The 14,935-nt window shown below is 33.7% G+C and overlaps 1 protein-coding gene across 1 annotated transcript in view; it reads right to left on the bottom strand.

The window, feature by feature from the left end:
• Positions 1-14,935, bottom strand: part of CAH9 (Carbonic anhydrase 9) — a 66,162-nt gene that overhangs the window by 22,274 nt on the left and 28,953 nt on the right. The window lies entirely within an intron of this gene.

Raw genomic sequence — 14,935 nt, 5'->3', positions numbered from 1 at the left:
TTTACGAAATTCAATTTGTATACGTCAAGTACTATAATAATTTTCAATTTGGGAGGTGGTTATGGGTACCGCCGCCCCGGGAACCATTTATTGGATAACCTCTGTCATAGGTCACCCCAAGTGGTTCGCGTTTGGTGACTTGAGCAGGGGTGCCCGGGTTCATGGGGGTGAGGATTGTCCGGGTCTTGGCGATATATGCATCGGTCCGCCAGTTGCGTGTCAGGCAGGATCGGGAGACCAGTCTAAACGCACGCTCAAGTCGTGACGCGACTGAAGATGAGTTAGCAGCAAGAAGCCACCTGAGGCAGTTCAAATGTACGCACCTACATATTTTAGTAGGTGTACCTATATGGGTAGTAAGATTTTTTTTAATTTTTAAAAGAAAGACAAACATTCCCTGGTTACGAATAACCTAACATTTGAAAAACTCCTACTACCACCACACTAAGCGGAAGGTATTGCTTGTGTTGTGATGGAGAACTTAGCCAGCCGAGGAATCGAACATGGGACGCCCGGGTGGGACCCAAACGTGATGCCCACTCAGCCACTGACCGGTCAAGTAATTAAGAGCAATACAATTAATTATTAGTACATTATTTTGATGTATCTCACAAGGTTTAGCCAGCGTTAGCAATTTAAGCGCCCGGAAATATATTTTAAATCACTTGATTACACAATGACTTTCCTCTACTTTTTATAAATATAATACATATTTATAAATAACGTGTGTAAACCTTTCGGAAGAAAATCTTTAAATGATAGTGAAAATCCTATCAAAATCCATTTCGTAGTTTAGAAGAAAACAAAAACTAAGCACACAAACAGCTGATACTTTGTTCGATACTATTTAGAGATTTTAGTAAGACCCAGTAAGTGCCCAGTAAACAAAAACATTATATGCCGAGACAAAAGGAGAAATAAGTCGGAAAGACAACCACAAACACCAGATATACCTACATGACGAAGGACGGAAGACGGGAGATGCGGGGCGGGAGGGCGAGCGTAACATGCACGCACACACTCTTAGTTGGGTGGGTACCTACACATCGATAGCGCGCTCGCTGAGCAGAGTGAGATAGCAAGTGATTTTTAAAATACCTATTGTTCAAATTTCTCAGCGCCCGGGTTTCCTCTTAAGCCCCCGCATACCCAAATTCTACCGATTTATAACAAGTTTTTAAGTTCCAAAAAAAAATTTTCTTTTGAAGATAATATCAGTACATTTGTTACGCCGAAACTTTAATTATATGAAATTCCCTCGATAAAAAAATCGCAAAGTAAGCTCCGAAAATTATTAAAAACACGTTTTATTCTGTTATTTAATATGTTATAGGCATGAAAATTCATTTTTCGAGAGATTTTTGCTTTATTTCAAACGAGTCGTGTTTTATTAAATATTTTCACAATTTTTCCTTTTTAATATTAGCGCGCTCCCTCTAACATTCGTATTTACATATCTTCCTTTCAAACGATCTTTGAACGCTTACTACTTATTTTTATTTCATTTCGCGTTCACACGGCACATACAGAATGATATAAAAATGAACATTCATTCGTCCTTTGCCACTATGATGCCGTCGAACGAAGTTGTGCCCATTGGTATTCCTGCACAAATAAAACTAAACTGAGAGAAATGAACGGGCGTTCATTCCATCTTCAGACATTTAATTTTTTTTTCATTCCGAGGGCGAGTGAAAGATGCCGAATGCCGAAATCCAAGATCAACGGATCGGCTCACTAATGAATTCATTCAGCACTTTTCTTTCATTTTGTGTAAAATAGGCAAAATGAAAGACAGAAATTAACCAAAATTAACCGTCTGACTCTCGTTTTACAGCATTCGGTTTATGTCTTTTATTCGATTTGATTACCGACCCGTGGGACAACAGGCCTAGACTGTATCCCTACGATTTCTGCCTACGTATTATTTGAGTTAACTGCACATAAAATCTGTAAGCAGTTGACAATATGTTGTGCAATTCGTTCTGAAAAATTTCACGCCGTGATGTCTTTTCATAAAAAACAACAAAAACGAAACGTTTTTCCCAATAAAAATAAATTAGATGCGTGTTTTTTTCCATCGATTAAAAAGCAGTAAAAAATGTTACAAAACATTACAGCTTTACGAGAACCTGCCTCGCGAAGTGTTTGTAGTGAATGTCTCACATTAAATCACACTAATTTAAAAACCATAAAACACGAAAGGCCATTAAGTATTAAACCTGTGTTGTAAAAAAAGATTGTCGTTCATGAGAAATAAATTAAAAAAATCTGTCCATTGGCGGCTCGAAGAATTAGATCAAGTCCCAAGCTATAAAAATCTCAAGAAAATTGATTATCGTGTTATTTCACATTTTGGGTGTTTATCAGACTCATATTTTATATCGCCACGTTTTATGTTCGTAAAGAAATTATACAATTCCGAAAGTCGTAAATATTTAGGAAACTCGTAAAATTTTTATAGTAAAACGTATTTAATTAGTTGTGTTTTTATATCTAAATTAAATAATTTAGTGTTTACTGAGTGGCTATAAAATAATAATCTATGCAGCTTCATGTTTTAAAAAAAAATAGTAGAACAAATATTTTGGCAACTAATAACATTATTATTTTTTTATAATGATGAACTATTGTTTATTAGACAAGGTTTTTTTATTTATAGCACAAAGGATAAAAAAAAATTATTATAAGCAATTATTAGTCGCCTGAAATATCGATACAAATTTAAAATATAAACATCGGAAGGTGCGGGTTTTAATCCCGTCGGCGTCATTTATTTTTACTGGGGAGATATTTTCAATTTGTACTGATATTTTAGGAGACTAATTATTACTTATAATAATTTGTTATAATAACATTGTTTATTATTCTAAATCTTAAGCTCAATAAATAATATCCATGGCAAACACTAAACATTTCTTAAAATAAATCTACGCATTTCAGGGAACCGGATAAAACATAACTATTACAAAATAGAACGTGAACGAGGATGGATTAGCTAATGTTAGGTTAGTTTAAGATAAGTTGTTTGTTTTTATCTTAACTCTTCTTCATTATTCGGTGTTGTCATAGAACCAGTGGCGATTTTCTATAAATTGCGTTTGTGCAGTGAACCCCCATTAAAAATAAGAGATTATGAAATAAACATAATAATAATATTAGCACATTATAAACAGTGCGCCATTAAAATTCTAACTTTAAGATCGATGCGACCGAAAAATAAGGTCAAATACCAACCCGATATTCCCATGCTGTGCGTTATAGAATCAGCTTACATACTTAAAATACTTCATACAAAAAACCAAACCAACACAATCCGCCTGGCGGTGAAATATTATAACCTACGCCAAAACAAGACGATCATTTACTGATTTTTCAGTTTTTCTTTTTATTTATACCTAATATTGTACAGTAGCGAAATATGGTGTTGTTTACATTAAAAAAAGATAATGCTAGTTAGTGTAAATAGGTATACAAATAGGTGTAAATAGGTATACAAATGTAATATCTTCTCTTGAAATTCGGAACCCACAGTGAAAAAGACCACGAACCGCAACTGCATAGTCACAGGATGTACAACATGACAGGATGAGTGAATAATTCACATGAACCTAAAAAGCCCTGTTCAGTATTACATTATGATGTCACAGTTTCCAATGTATCTACATATTAATTAATTAATTAAGCTATTAATTTTATATTTCGTACCGTGTTTAGAAATACATACTAATAAAGATGATGATATTTTGCACACTTGACCATCAAAACGAGAGTAAAGTGACTGTCAAAAAACACCCCCATCCTTCTTTCCCACCTATCATAGCAGATTTTATTTGATTGTGAAGTTCGTGAATTTTGCACACTCGACGTTTAAAATAAAAGGAAAATTACTAATTCCACATCTGATTTCAAAAAACTGCAAAGCCCGAGCAAATTTTTAAGTTTACACATATGTATATAAGGGTTGTCCCAGAAGTACCCGACCTAACAAACAAAATGCAACAAAAATGGGGAAACTAACATAGTCTCCATTTAGCTCGATAAACTTTTCTCAGCGATGTTCAAAATCTTCGATACCCTGTTTATTGTGAAAAATCTCCTTAAAATATCCATCAATCGCAGACTCCACCTCTTCATTGTTAGCAAATCTTTTGCAACAGAGAAATTTTTTCATGTTTGGAAAGAGAAAATAATCTGAGGGGGGTAAATCTAGCGAATGGGGTGCGTGAGGAAGCAATTTGTACTTTAACTTAATGATATTGGTCATCGCGATAACAGATGTGTGAACATTGTCTGGATGAAGCAACAACTTCTTTTTCTTGAATAAGTTAGCCTTTGTTCCATTGTGGGCAAACGCAGCACCCATCCTGTCCAAATTTTAAGTCAACATACGATTTACAGCACTTGAAATGCCTACAATGTCTGCTAGCTCGCGCACTTTCAGTCAACAGTCCTCCAGTACCATTTTGTCGATTTTCTTCACCATTTATGTAGTGGTCAACTCATTTGGTCGACAACTGCGATGTTCTTCATGGCAGTCCGTACGGCCTCAGTTAAACTTCTTTATTGTTGTTAACGAAGGAGCGGACTCCCCTGGAGTAGAATCTACCCCGTCTTTGATATTAATTGGACTGAGACCTTTCAAATTAAATTATTGTATCACATAACGATAACATTTTTTTTCCATTTTCAAATTCACTGAGAGTATTCACTATTGATGGCTGTCAAATAAAAAAACGTCGCTCCTTTAAACTTGGAACTTAACCCTTCAGGCATCTGACATATTGACTGTTATATTTCTTAAAGAAGCTGTCAGAAAGTCTGAGAATTGGTTTGTATTTCCACTTATCAATGAAATCTAAATAAATAGAATATTTCTAAAGGTATCCAAAATTAAACTATTTTTGAAAGGTGATAAATTACATTTTCAAATTATTTAAAAAAAAACATATATTTGTTGAAATATTCAAATTTTTAATGCAAAAAAATTTTAAAAATTGCTCGCTCTACATTTTTTCTTCTAAACACTAAACAAACAAAAAAAACATATGTTTTAATTTACAAATACATTTTAAACATCAAACCCATCTCTCTTTTTATCATTTCAAATAAAAATTAAATGTAGTAAAAAAATCACAAAATATCATAAATTTTTCTCAACTTGCGGTTGAAAATTTTGGTTTGATAGATGTGCATTTTAATTATTCTGTGGTAAACTTCTATACTTAAAAATCATGGTATTTTTTTAACACTGTTTAGTTCAAATTTCTAAATATGATGGTAAGGAGACATTACAATTTCTACGAGACTAAAGAGACTACGTCTCAAAACCGAAGTAGCCCGAGGAGTTAAGCTATATTAGGTTGGTACTTTCGACAACAGGATTTTTTTCAAACTCGACAGTCATTTATAAGTCAGGTCGGATACTTCTGGGACTACCTCGTATATGAAAAAAAACATAATTTTCTTTCGCTAGTTAATACTTGTACGCAAATAAGATGATTCCACAAATCTGCCTAAATTATGCTTTAATCTGTATTTTAGTTTATTATTAACCACACTCAAATAAAGCTGATGTAATTAAAACTACAGCAATTAAGACTAGAGTCTATCCATAACCTTATCAGCCATTAAGTTATCATTATTAAAGCGTCATTGAAACGACTCGTTAACTTTAAACTTATAATATTTTACTTAAAAAGCGGTGCTCATGTTATCTCAAATTAATTGGCATCAAAATAAAATTTAAAAGCACTTAAATATTGAGTGATTTGGTCAAACGGAGCCAAAAATAATAAAAGTTGTGCTAAAGAAAACATGTCATAGATATCTAATAAAACTTTACGGTTTGTAGAATGTAGATATTATTTATGTTCGTATAACCTTCTTATAAGAACCGGTCACTTTATTTATTGCATCATCTTGTTGGATTCTGTATGTCATAAATGAAAATTTGAAAAAAAGATTGACAGGCTAACTGGAATAACGACAAATATCATGTGTAAATTATTCTGAGTGCTTGGAAATACGATATTTTAGTATACTTTGGTATACAAAAAACTTAAGAAGATGTTTTCATTATAAAACCAATTACAAAGTCCTTATTCATAAGCACTTGTAGATTTTGTACGTTTATGAAAGATTTAGGTAGGCACTTGGATAATAAATATCTAGGAGTTAATGCTAGAAGTGCCAGTTTCTGATAATTTGATCTAATAATACGTTCCTTATCTAATACGTTCCTTATCCTTAGTTGAATGAATATCTAAATCAGGTGGTCTAAATTAATGAAATTATGACCTATCTAATGTTGAATTCAAAATATAATTTCTTTATTTTTTACGCCAATAATTCGATGAACAGGCGATGTACAAATTTGACCGAGGCACTTCTACGCATTAAGACCACGATATGTTCCATGATAACTCAACACAGTGACTATTCAACACACCTTTAAAAAGTGATATTAAGTCATTAAAAACGATGAAAAAAAAATTTTTTTTAACCTTACTTGGTTAAGTAACTTAACTTAGTAACTTACTTAACCCAGTTAATAAAGTTTTTGTTTCATCACTTTCCATGACTTTATATAACTTTTTAAAATTGTGATGAATTATCATTTTGATGATTTATCTGTCACCGTAGTTTGCATGTAAGTATCCACTTTGATGAAATTTGCTATATTTGGATACTCTGAAAATATTACTTTATTGAATTTGCTTTTACGTCCAACAGATGGCGCTGATTTATAAAATAGATGTTTTTGAGAAAAAATAACTTTTGGAGATTTAAGATTTTGAACAAACGAGTATTTATTTTTATTTATATAGTTTTTAATTGTGTTTATTTCACTAGAGTAGTAACTGCTCGAAGCCATTGATTAAAATAATTACCAAACTGCTCAGAGGAATTAAAAAATTCATAATGATGGACTCTCCCAAGTGTGTTTGAATTTGAGATGTCTACAAAATTTACGCAAATGATAATCTAGGGGAGCAATAGTGGAAATTTATGATTTATGACTAATGACCTCATGAACTAATCAATACATCGGCTGGCTTAGTCCTCCATCACAACAAAAGCAACATTTTACACTTATCCAATAAATGGTTCCCGGGGCGTCGGTAACCAAACCCGCCGCCCAGATTCATAAACAGATACGCCAGTGTTGTCCGCGTATGTCGATTTTCATTATCAATATCGGTTTGGATATCAATAGTGCGACCGTGCTAGGGAAATTGGTATAAAATCGTCGACAGTTACGCCTATCAATCTGAAATTGTAAAGTTATCGATTTCACTTTACATATTTTGTATAGTGTGTATTTTCGTTATTTATTTATTTTTCATATGCTCAATAAAATCCTTTCTTACCAATATAATAATTATACAAATAGTAACAGCGAATAATAATACAAAATAATAACCGAGAATAATAATACAAAATAATGAGAGTAAAGATTTGTTTGGATAAACCGTTAACAAATGGGTAATATCCGAATTGTAAATAAACAAACATTATGCACCTCTAGTTACATACTACCGACATAATACCAAGCAATAGTATTGTGTGTTCGCAGTCCCAGGTACTAATTTAAATTTACGTAACGTTGTTTACGGCAGCAATCGCGTAAACATCAACGTAACATCATAAAGTCAGCTGATACCTGTGACATTTGCACCGTACCTACTCACTTATTACACAAGTGTATTCATTATACGACCACGAGGTTGCGTATCCAACCAAAAGCCATCGAGATCACAATCTACTAGATTACCTGCGTTTTCTTTAGGGCCAATAAAGCTCCAAGTAAAATGACAAATAATATCAACTACGTTCTGATAATGTACGATAAGATGTCCATTTTTGTTTTCGTGTTTGCGTCAGTAGGCAAAATTCCGTGATAATATCGTTCCATTGTTCTCGACAAATTATTTGATGACATGTGTGCGAGGTTACAAGTGCACGTTATCCAGAAATCATAGATTCGTAATCCAATGAAGAAAATCTATCGAAAAGTCTTCAGATTTATTCCGATATTAATGAAATTTTGCACACTTGACGTTCAAAACAAGAGGAAGGTGACTGACTACATGAGATTTCGAAAAACCACGTCCATCCCCTTCCTCCACTTCTTAAAACGGAATATTGATTCTTATTGATGAAGTTTTGCACACTTGACGTTCAAAATAAGAGGAAAATTACTGCCTGTATCTGATTTGAACTTTACGTAAATACCTGGCAACGCTAGGGACTTCAGCTAGTACAAATAATAAAAAAATTGGATACACACATGAAAATAATTAATTTTCACATCGTTTCACATTGTGAAAATTGTGTGGAGTGGATGATTTTCCCAGATAATATGATGAAATAACATCACTTACAATCGTACGGTGACCGGATAAATCATCAAAATAATAATTTATCACATCTTTAAAAAGTTGTATAAAGTCAAGGAAAGTGATGAAACAAAAACTTTATTAACTGGGTTAAGTAGGTTAGGTTAGGTTTAATTTTTTTTCACCCTTTCTAATGACTTTATATCACTTTTTAAAGGTGTGTTGAATTGTCACTGTGTTGAGTTATCGTGGAACCCAATCGTACATTGCTTGAAATGACTCTCGTCGTGTTTAGACTGTTTGGTGACCAGATCTGAATAGCCATGTACTTCCCAACCATCCTCCCCTCTTCTCTTTTTCAGTCAAACATACTTTAGCCTCAAAATGTCCCTCAAATAGCGATGCCACCGTTTCACAGGCTCCGAGCAGGTACTCTTGTGCAGTAATGTAAAAAAAATATATATTTCAATCTAAAACCCCCACAAAAAGGCCGAAATAAAAATAACATAATTATTATATCGAACTAACACTTACACGCATATAAATAATAATATTAATTGTTAATATTTTAATAAGTATGTAATTTTGTATCGAAATATTGACGTAATAGAAATATCAACATCATTTCACTCAACGTGCATTAAAAAATATTGTAAGTAGTTAATCATTATATAGATACATATCAATGACTTATTATTTGTTCAATGATTCCACCGGCAAGATTAATAAAATTTATAACCCTACTTAATTTGTATCACCTATATGCCTATCAAATTATTTGATTTATTATTTGATCAATGGTGATAAATTTTATAATTGATTCGGTTTCTGTCAGAGATATTAAAAATATATAAAATTGTATCTTGACCACTATATTCTCACTGTCTTTTTTATTACAAGATAATTCCGTCGTTAAATTTTATGATAAATTTCATAATTCATTCAAAATTTTCAATTTGTGGTTCGTTCGTATTGGGTGCACGTTTAGATAAATATTCAAATACTGTTCAACTCAATTAATTACATTTTATTGTAAAAGTATGTGGTGTATTTAAAATTGCTGATTCTATAAAAAGTCTATAAAATTATAATGTGGTTATGTTAATTTCGGCATGCCTTTTTATGCATTTTTTATTTTATTCTCTTGGATATTATAGACTGAAAATGTTTATTAAAATCGGAATAATCGAATAAAAATGTTAATTTCATATGATATTTATCTTAAATATGATTTTTGCTTTTACAGGTTTCAACAGCTAAAGTTTTCAAGGTGGTTTCACGTCTATTATATTTTTCTCGTAACAGTTTTCTCTTTGCCTCATTCACATCGTCTAATACATACTCTTCTATTATTCTATAATTGACATTGCCTGACTCAAGTTTCTGGTTCACTTGATCATGCAATGTCTTCCTCCTTTCTTAGTTCATTTGCTCTACATGCCCAAACCATCTGAGCTTACGTTTCTTAATATTTCGAAGGTGCGAATACATTTTATCTGCACTTGTACTCTCCTAGCAAAATAATATTAAAGTTCGCATGATTTATCGAGATATTTATTTTTTATCCGTCCTGAATTTATCTGAAACTATCTGACGCTATTCAGTATTAAAAAAAATCATTAAAAGTCTAGGAAATCTGAATATTTAATTAATTTAAAACGTATAGGTAATCCTAAACTATAGTCTACAGTGATCAGTATACGTCAAATTTGAATGGCTGCTTGCCAAGACTACTTGAGTTGATAATGATTTAATAATTTGTTACTAAAATTTTGTTTATTTTTGTCTACCGGTCTCGAAACGACCGTGTCATAAACTTTTCTTTTTTGGGTTTAAATTTAATGTTATTATTATATTAAGTTTACATATATGTATTTTTTTTAAATGATACAATTGTAAAGCTGTACATCTTGATACAGGAACGCCCTAGTGAGATGTGCAGAGTATGTTTTTTATGTTAAAAACTGTTTTTTTAATAAATAAATAAATGATTACTGGCAAATTGCGGAAAACTTGAAGAGAGCTAAAGTTGATACAAATGGGAAGAATATAAGGAAGATGAAATTGGTTCAAAGAATTTAGAAATTAACTCTCTAAGGGAGCTTGTAGGACTATCAACAGAATACTACATCTTCCGTAGATATCTAGTAGGAGCGGAAAGCGCCAATAGTTATAAATACGAGTAGGAAACGTGAAGAGGTTGAAGAGACACAACAATATAGTGTAAATTAATGTCACTAGAAAGAAGGCTAGGCATGTACTAGAAAGAAGGCTCAGATATCTGGAAGTCATGTTGTGGAACCAGGAGACATCGTCAAAATTAATGTCGCTTTGCTTTTAGGCTCAGATATCTGGACGGCATGTTGTGGAACCAGGAGACATCGTCAAAATTAATGTCGCTTTGCTAGAAGGCTCAGATATCTAGACGTCATGTTGTGGAACCAGGAGACATCGTCAAAATTAATGTAACTTTTCTATAAATAATGCTCAGATATCTGAAAGTCATGTTTAAGAACCAGGAGACATCTTCAAAATTAATGTCGCTTTGCTAGAAGGCTCAGATATCTGACAGTCATTTTGTGGAACCAGGAGACTTCGTCAAAATTAATGTCGCTTTGCTAGAATGCTCAGATATCTGAAAGTCATGTTGTGGAACCAGAAGACATCATAAAAAAAACACTGCCAAAGAAATGAGGTGAAATATTGGAGAGAGCACAATGGGCCTATGATGATGGTAAACTTGACAAGTTCATGCAGATTATAGAGCATTTTTGGGGAGTTAGAGGTAAGTGTGTAAATGAATTACCATACAACTGAGAATCTGTACCGAAGTGTTGATTGACCCGAATGGCCGTTGTTATGGAACTGATATGCATGTCAATGGATTACCATATCACTATATTACCTATCAGGAATATCTTTATTGAGTCGTTGATTGACTAACCCAAAGGGACATGGAGCTTGATAGGTTGCAGCAAAGCACTGAACAAATTTTGGAGTGTGTGAGGTAAGCGTGTTCATGAATTATTACTGTACCATTAAGAGAATCAGAAACGATTTGTCGATAGACTATCCCAAAAGGCCATGGAGCTTGATAGGTTGGGGCAGAACTTTCAAACAAATTGTTGTGTTTGAGGTAAGAGTATAAATGAATTACCGTGAAAGTCTTGGCACACACTCCTTACCTCATTCACATTTATACATCGTCTCATACATACTATTGACATGACTTTTTTATTTTATTAAATTTAATATAATTACATTTAATACAATATAAGATATGGGTAGTCCCACAAAGCTGTGACAATCAGCTTGTCTGTAGGTTCTACCATTTAATGTTATAACATAATTAGGCCAGTGCAATTAGCGATTCGCGATCGAAGTAATTCCGGTAGTCCCAATTTTTTTTATATGTTATATAAACTGATCCCCTGATGTAAAATCTGAGTTTCCGACCTTGGCACACCTGTGCTCGCGCCGCCATTTTGAAAAAACTGGCCGAAATCGGGCCAAAATCTAGTTTTTCCCAAATATCTCATTTCCAATGCAAATTTTGGCAAAAGTTTTTTAACAAGTATAATAGAAAATAAAATAACCTACAACTTTTGTCAAAACAAATTTCTACTATCTCTAATAGGTACCGAGGTAGAAAGTCGTAAATGTGCGCATATTTTTGAAAAAACAAGTTTTTTGCGCGACTAGGTTTGGTTTTTTATAAATACCTCGTTTCCAGTACAATTTAGTGAAAAATTTATTGATAATAATTTTGTAGAAAATAAAATTTCGTTAAAGAAATAGGTATATAATTTATATTTTTTATCTCTATTACGTATCCAAACTCTAATCCACCAAAACCAGGCCAAAAATTGAAACAGAGGTTAGGTGTTTTAAACTTGGCATTCCTTGATTTTATTTTTCTTTAACAATTATTGTTCTAAGAACATATACGTTGACAACAATCGTCATGCCTGTGTCAGACCTAGCTAAAAATATAGTAGATAGACTATTTCAGCATATCGGTCGCCATACATTCCCAATGGGAAGACCACTAAAATAGGCCAAGCCACTACATTTGTGCTCGCAGCGTGGTCTGACATGCCTATCAACGTAATCACAACATACATTTAAGATTATTAATACAATTAAGATGATAAAGTACATAAAAAAGATTAAAAAAATGGTATTTTCCTAAAATTAACATTTATTGACATTCTTTTCTTTATTAGTTAAGTTATCAGCATAACAAAAAATAAAATTAATGGTAGATCAGTTTAGACAGAAGTACGAGCCCTTGACTATAGTTTCTTACTTCTGGCCCTGAATAGCTTTTTCATCTGTCTTATCACCCAAATTTGTGGCGACTGGGTCGTCATATTCCTCGTCATCGTCATCAACAAAGGTTTCTACAGCATTCTCGCAGGAGTTGCCATTGCAATGAATGCAGAGTAGGGAACATTTCAAACCCGACATTCTGCAGGTGCACTTTCCAGTGCAACCTTTTTTGCATTGACATGATATGAAGTTCAGCAAGGCCTGAGGTGCAGCTTCCTTCAACATTGTTACTGGAGTAAGTAACCCAACAGCATCCTTTTTCCACCCCCATTCAGTCGGATCTTTATCGTGACCAAGCCAAGTCTGCACTTGCAAGTATGTTCTTGAAGCGTGTTGCTGGACTGCATCTTTGGTGGGTGGTAGCCTGGATAAATTGAATTTGTTCTTTTTTACTCCTTTGACAAAAATGATGTACCTTAAATTTTCCAAATTTGATTTCTCGTTGCCGCCATACAAAAGTGCATACAGTTGTTCGGCAGCCAAAGTGATTATTTCTGTCTTTGCTTTTGGGTCTTGAAATACACGAACAAGTTCATTCACTGAGTGGTTATTGAGAAGAATATTACAAAATTTGTGTTTGCCTTGACCGAACGGAGCTCCCGTTGTATCGCAACCACTTATGGCATGAAGGAATAAAATGTTTTCAACTATTTCAATGTGTTTAAAACATTTTTTCGAGTACAACGCGTTAGGTGATTTACCTTTTCCAACTTTTTGGTAATATACGTTGAGAGGTGAGAGAGCTGTGAGGAGTACCAGCAGATCAATATCCTGACCAACGATTATGACTACATCATGTTGAGATGACAACGAATTTGCTGTGTTCACTATGAGAACGTCAGCATCCTCTTCAGCTTGTACTGTCGTTATGTGGGATCGTGCAAATGCGGTTCTGAGTAGGGAAATAAAACGAGACTTGTTCTTCTCATTTCCCAGAAACTTTTCCTGTGTCACTTGTGGGTGCATGCTTTCAAAAAACAAAACTTCAGCAGAAGTTGTAACTCTGGCACGCCGTGCTCTTTCCACCCCTTTAGTGCTTTTATTTTCCATAGAATCTGGGTATCCATCGAATACCACTACTGCATTAGATCCATAATGATTTTGTACATACCTGACATATTGCTGGAAAATTACTGAAAAGGGTTAAGCACGACCCCATACAACTTTGTGCAGTAAATATCCTCCATCAATTACGTGTATTTTACTGCTTCCCAGTTCTGTATTATTTGGTAGAGGGTTGAATGATGAATAAAATATAGACTTCGTTCCTTTGCGCATGCCTTCCTCTGAGAAAAAAGACAATGGTACAGGAGAGAGTTCATATTGAAAATATTCTTTAGGTTCACTTTCAGACTTTTTGGCAATACACATACGATGGAATAGCATTAATGGATCTATTGCCATAGTCACACCCTGATTTTTGACACTGCTGGTCACCGCCGCAAGAGAAACTATCGCATCATTACGTTTTAAGTGTAGGTTTCCAATGTTCTGGTTGATAACTTTAGACATAGCTAATTTCCCCATCTTTTAAGCCATGTGACAAGTGACTTTGCTATCCCCGATTGTGCCACTGCTCGATAATGACTCGATACCCTCACAAATGTTATGCAGATAAACAAATCCAGCAGTCCAACGAAGGATGGAACTGTCTGTGATTCCCCGTCCTTGGGTCAAACCTCCAGATGTTTTCATCGATCTCATCAGAGCTTGTTCGATGGTCATGTCAGACCAAGTCCCTGACCAAAATTTTAAATTTTCAATCAACAGCTTGTTTTGAAATTTTATGTTCTACATAATTGGTATCAATAAAATTTTCATGAAATTCCACTGGAAACGAGGTATTTATAAAAAACCAAACCTAGTCGCGCAAAAAACTTTTTTTTCAAAAATATACGCACCTATACGACTTTCTACCTCGGTACCTATTAGAGATAGTAGAAATTTGTTTTCACAAAAGTTGTAGGTTATTTTATTTTCTATTATACTTGTTAAAAAACTTTTGCCAAAATTTGCATTGGAAATGAGATATTTTGGAAAAACTAGATTTTGGCCCGATTTCGGCCAGTTTTTTCAAAATGGCGGCGCGAGCACAGGTGTGCCAAGGTCGGAAACTCAGATTTTACATCAGGGGATCAGTTTATATAACATATAAAAAAAATTGGGACTACCGGAATTACTTCGATCGCGACCCCCTTTTTGGCGCTAATTGCACTGGCCTAAATACACATTAGCTTAAGTTTAAATATTAATACCAAATA

This window comes from Hesperophylax consimilis, chromosome 6, assembly GCF_061612785.1.
Source record: "Hesperophylax consimilis isolate HC1 chromosome 6, BYU_Hcon_1.0, whole genome shotgun sequence".
In the NCBI taxonomy this organism is placed as follows: Eukaryota; Metazoa; Arthropoda; class Insecta; order Trichoptera; family Limnephilidae; genus Hesperophylax; species Hesperophylax consimilis.
The sequence above is the reverse complement of the archived record's forward strand: the minus strand, read 5'-3'. Positions and strand labels throughout refer to the sequence as shown.